Source organism: Rhagoletis pomonella, unplaced genomic scaffold (genome assembly GCF_013731165.1).
Source record: "Rhagoletis pomonella isolate Grant_MI unplaced genomic scaffold, Rhpom_1.0 Rhpom_scaffold_00002, whole genome shotgun sequence".
NCBI classification, from domain to species: Eukaryota; Metazoa; Arthropoda; class Insecta; order Diptera; family Tephritidae; genus Rhagoletis; species Rhagoletis pomonella.
Window position 1 is genome coordinate 80,324,937 of NW_023458556.1, and position 5,624 is coordinate 80,330,560.

Genomic DNA, 5,624 nt, shown 5'->3' on the forward strand with positions numbered 1-5,624 from the left:
CGATTGATTTCGTATATCTCCATACCAAGTTCCAGAACTCTACCATGCACACTTTCAGAGATATGTAGCATGAGAAATTCGGTTTGTATGGGAGGTGCCACGCCCCCTTTACATATAGATTTTTTTTTAGCCTAAAACTATCCTTGGGACACGTGCGGCAGGTGGCAATTTCAAGAAAATTTGTTCAGCCGCTCTCGAGCCTTGCGAAAACTAAAAACCGGCTTTCAATATATATTATAATTATATTTTGACAGTATCCGTTGTTTCTGATTGGCGTAAAAACATCTTGCTTAGTGACGAATTCGCCCCTTAATATGGTGGTTGCTCAAAGCTATTTATATTCGAAATTGCATGAAAACTGGAAAACAGGAATCTCTAAGCTTGTCCAGGCAAAAAGCTACCTAAGTACCGAATTTTAAGCAAATCGGACCATAAATACGATTTCTTCGAAAAGATCGGTCCCTGGTCCACTTCTCGGAAAACATGGATCATATATGCTAATATATGCTAAAAAGCTACTTACGTACCAAATTTTAAGCAAATGGATTACATATGCTAATATATGCTAAAAAGCTACCTGCGTACCGAATTTTAAGCAAATCGGACCGTAAATACGAATTTTTCGAATAGATCGGTCCCTGGACCACTTCCAGGAAAAAATGGATCATATATGCTAAAAAGCTACTTACGTACCAAATTTTAAGCAAATCGGACCATAATAAGATTTTTTCGAATAGATCGGTCCCTGGTACACCTACCCGAAAAAAGTAAATTTTTTTAGCCTTAAGCATGGTGGTTACTGAAAGCTATTTATGTACAAAATTTCATGAAAATCGGACCAGCCGTTCGCGAGATTACCTGTTCCAAAAAAAGGAACTTCTCTTTATATAATTAGTATAGATAAATACGTTATAACGTTATCACCTGAAAACTAAAAATCGGACTGCTGAAAATAGAGATTTCGGGCATTTTGTCAAAAACTGATCATTCAATTTTATTCTATGTTTCCATAGGTCTAGCCCAAAACCTTAGCTTTCACCAGATGAAATATATCTGGAAAAACTCTTGTTGTGGAGATATTACGATTAAAGTTGAAAAAATGTCGCTCCAAAAAGGGTCAAATGGTAAAAAATTAACATGTTCGTCCAATTTGGTTACTTTAAGATATAAAAATAACATACCCAGTTCCCCGAAAAAAAGTTCCCATTCGCTATGCTATGCTACATGGGTTTATCACCCGCACTTAACCTACCTGGGAAGACGCATACAATATTACCTACAGGTGTACATAAATATGTATCTATGTATAAATGCATTTAGTTCACCCAATGTGCCGCTGCTACTTACATAAAATGTATAAATTGCCACTGAGCAAAACTACTTGAGAAAAAAGCATTAGCTTAATAGCACGATTGCTACACCGTACACGTGATCGAAGTAAAACTTCTTAAAAAGCACATGTGTGCGCCCCACACCCGGTAGAAATCTTAACAAAATTAAACTACGAGACAATCTGAAGAATACAGTTCTTTATTGTATCCAAAGTTGGTACCAAGTTGATAAGTTTTTATCATCCTTACTCCTTACTAATATTATAAATCAGAAAGTGAGTTTGTTTGTTTGCTACGCTTTCACGCTTAAACTACTCAACCGATCATTATGAAATTTTGTACACTGCTGTCATTTAGCCCAACTTAAAATATACAAACGGATTTTTTCATACTGTATTTCTTAGGAAATATTTTTGGTAGATCCTGGAACTTGGTATGGAGTTATATAAAATCATTATCTACTCATGGAAGAGGGCTGCCACCTTTTAAAAAAATCAAATTCAACTTCAATTAAGGGAGTTATTTTTTTGAAAATTATATTAAAAATGGATGTCAAGAGAATTAGAAAAGCTGTAGTTTGAATATATCTTAAAAAAGGTTGCCACCTTTTTGAAAAGTCAAATTTAAATTAATTATACGCAAGCCATCTGAAGAATTAAAATATGGTTGTCGAACGAAATATTGTTAAGAAACCTTTAGATTGAAAGTTCTGAATAATATTGAAGGGTTTCGCAAGGGTTGCCACATTTTTTTAATAAAATTCAATTAGTGTAAATGAAATATTATAATACTAGCTGACCCGGCAATTGTCACCAACTATACTATTAAGTTTCTGAGGCAGATTCACTATAGAACCGGTTCATTGTTGTCGCCAGGGAGTGAAAAGGAAATGTTCCTCAAATTTATTTCGTTCTATACCGTTCTATGAAATGCTGCACAATTAGAGGATTTCAAGAACTTCTTCACGGACATAATACTTTCGTTAGATTCTTTAAGGCGGCTAACGACCACCAAACCATAATCTTAGCCGATGAGCATGCCAATTGAAATCGTAAACGTGAATTGTTGGTGAAAATGTTGGACCAAAGTGTTTCAATGATAAAATTAATTTTGGGCGGGACGAAGTATGCCGGGTCTGCTAGTATTATAATATTTCATTTAAACTAATTGAATTTTATTAAAAAAATGTGGCAACCCTTGTGGAAGACTTCAATATTATTCGGAACTTTCAATCTAAAGGTTTCTTAACAATATTTCGTTTGACAACCATATTTTAATTCTTCAGATAATTCAACTATCCGACCAAAATCTTACTTTGCCTACCAACCTACCAAATGAAAAAGAAGCGACCAAATTTGTTCGGAGAAGACCAATAGTGGCAGTACTGATCTGTAACTGCACGCTCTATAAATGTTTACCAAACTTGATTCAAGTATTGCCTTCAGTCTAATACAGTAGTGTCCAACCGGTAACTCGCGGGCGCCTGGTAGCTCGCGACCTAAATTTTAGGCGCCCGCAAACAAGAAGATGAACAGAATATTTTGTATTGAATTGAAAAGTTTAACAATTGGAAGCTTTTTTGGTACATAAGTAAGCTTTTATTTTTGAATTTTCACGAACTCATTCACTTCTTATCTTTCTATGCTAGACATGACAGAAGCTCTGTTTCAGGATTTTTGAAACAAAAACAGCGTAATCTCAGCAATAAAAAAGTGTCGTTATCTGATGATCTACCAAACGACATTCATGGCCAAATAAAAAGCGATTTCAAGAAATGTGACTAGGTTTCCTTTCAAATGGATGAGTCGACCGATGTTTCAGACTCTCCGCACTTATTAGTGTTCACCAGAGTGGTATTTTCTGGTTTTTCTGCTAAGGAGGCACTTTTAGTCAATCTGACTTTGGAAACTCGTACTCGTGGGCAAGATATATATATATATAACGTAGTGAAAAAGAAGGAAAATCTGATTGCAAAAACACTCAACCTTGACAATGTTATGAGCACGATCATTTGTATTAGGGCTATTCGCAATCCGGTGCAAATGGCCTAGCATCATTGCATTGCAAATTTGTATTGCAAATTATTTGCAATACACAAACAAAATACACGCATTTGCATTTGTCATGGCTTGACAAATTTGCAATACCGAAAATCCATAGCATAAAAATGCTATGCATTGCAACTCTGGTTGACATTTCTATCAGTTGATTAAAAAAGTTTTACCATGACAGTTTATTAAAGGTCGCTCACAATCCATGGCATATTTCTGCAATTGCATAAATTTGTCAGCTCTTATGCACCGAATCGCGAATAGCCCTATTGTGAATTTGATTCGCGGATGACCGTTAAAGCATCGGCAATTCAAAGCCCTGCTCAATGAATTTGAGAACGAATTCGATCACATATTCTACCACTCTGAAGTAAGATGGCTGAGTCAAGGTAAAGTGCTCTCAATATTTATAGCTTTGATGACAGAAATAAAGATTTTCCTGAAATCCAAAGGCAGCATTTTTAACTGATGTGACTGCAAAACTAAATGATTTCAATACAACTTTGCAATCTCGAAATCGATGTATGGATAGAGCAGTTGACAAAGAAAAACTTTCAACGTTTACTCTTCTGGAACAGGCTTTTTCATAACTAATGGTTATAAAAAACAAATACCGAAACGTACTGACTAACAAACATGTCAAAACTACCATGATTTTACCCTGCACAACTGAGCAATATAAACCAGATTTTAAGAAGTTATCTGAAAATATGAAGATTCAAGCATCATATTAAGTTTATTGGGCATGTGCTGCGAGTCGTACGATTTGAAATCGGTGCGATTTGCAAACTATTTATGATTATTTTTAGGGAAAGTAATAAATATTTCAAATTAAAACGGCGAGAAACGCATTGAGTAAAATTTATTTCAAGAAAACTCAATTCACAAACAGGAGGTTTAAAATTTGTTTAACCATCTTCAAAATAATTCCAAACTAAAACTTTCTTTCTCACGCATCATTCTTTTTCAATTTGCTTATCCCCTGAACCCAATTTGAGATTTTACACAGATGGATTTAGTTTTGAAATGAAGCCTTTTCAAAACCATTTCGATTGATACCCGTATTGTAATAATTCATTTAAATTATTGAATAAACAGTAAATTAAACAGTTGGCAACCTTTTTAAACCTCTTTCGTCTGACACTCATATTGTGATACATATTCGAAACCATTTCGATTCATACCAATATGTATATGGGCAAATCTAAAAAACAGGTAACCTTGGTGTTATTTAGCTTTATTTTCACTGTTGGAAACTCTATCAAGATGGTTGCTCTATATAATAATTCATAATATAATATAATTCATTGACGTATACTTGAAGTCTCAAAAAAAATTTGGATCAATTTACTGCATAACTTTTGAATTATAGGTGTTTAAATTAAAAAAAGTAATAAAAATAAGTGAATTTCTTATGTAATTTTGAAGAGGGGCAAAATTAATTATGTCATAACTTTTGAAGTACACCATAGTCTGATTTGAAATTAAATGGGCATTTAGCACTTATACGTACACTTCATATGTAGAAGGTAAGAAAAGTGTGCATTAAATAATAACGAAATTGCAAGTAACTCAAAGTCTGTAACTCCACATTTCACAATTCTCAAAATGTTCGGTTTTTCGCGTATAGGTTTTGAAGCATTTAATTTTAAGAACTTTTTAAGTATGTATTGTATTCTACAAACAATTACGTATAATTTGATACCTTAGCAAGAGGTGTGCTTTCACAATAAACTAACTTTTAAAGATAAAATATTCTGCCATCTTGAGCGTAATTTTTATTCCAAAAACACCTTAATTGAAGGCACATTTGGAAAATACGTCGAAACAATCTAAATCTTTCTATAACTGCTAGTCCTTAAACAATTACATATACCTGTAAAATGCTTCAAAAAAATTGTCTCTAGAAGTGTGTAAAAACCCTGATTTACTACTTTTAATGATGCTCCTTCTTTGAGTCAGAATACTTCGAGAGTGGAATCAAAGGAACTTTTTTTCGACAAATGTTCTGATAGTTGGCCTCACTTAATTGGAGCCTTCTAAATTCAATGGCGCCCTCAGTTTTACCCTATTGGCTCCACTTTTCGAGATAGTGGTGCTTGAAACTTTGCTCAAATTTTAACTATTTTATAAAAAAGTCCCTGAGTTTTGAAGATATTTTGCTAAAATTTTGCACATAACCGTTTTTTAATATTACCTTAACTATTCCATAAAATCATCGAAATCGGTTCACTTAAACATC

General features: G+C 33.7%; 1 protein-coding gene across 1 annotated transcript in view; it reads right to left on the reverse strand.

Moving 5' to 3' along the window:
* LOC118734102 (dopamine D2-like receptor) overlaps window positions 1–5,624 on the reverse strand; it is a gene marked incomplete at its 3' end in the record, with an annotated part of 499,124 nt that overhangs the window by 277,107 nt on the left and 216,393 nt on the right.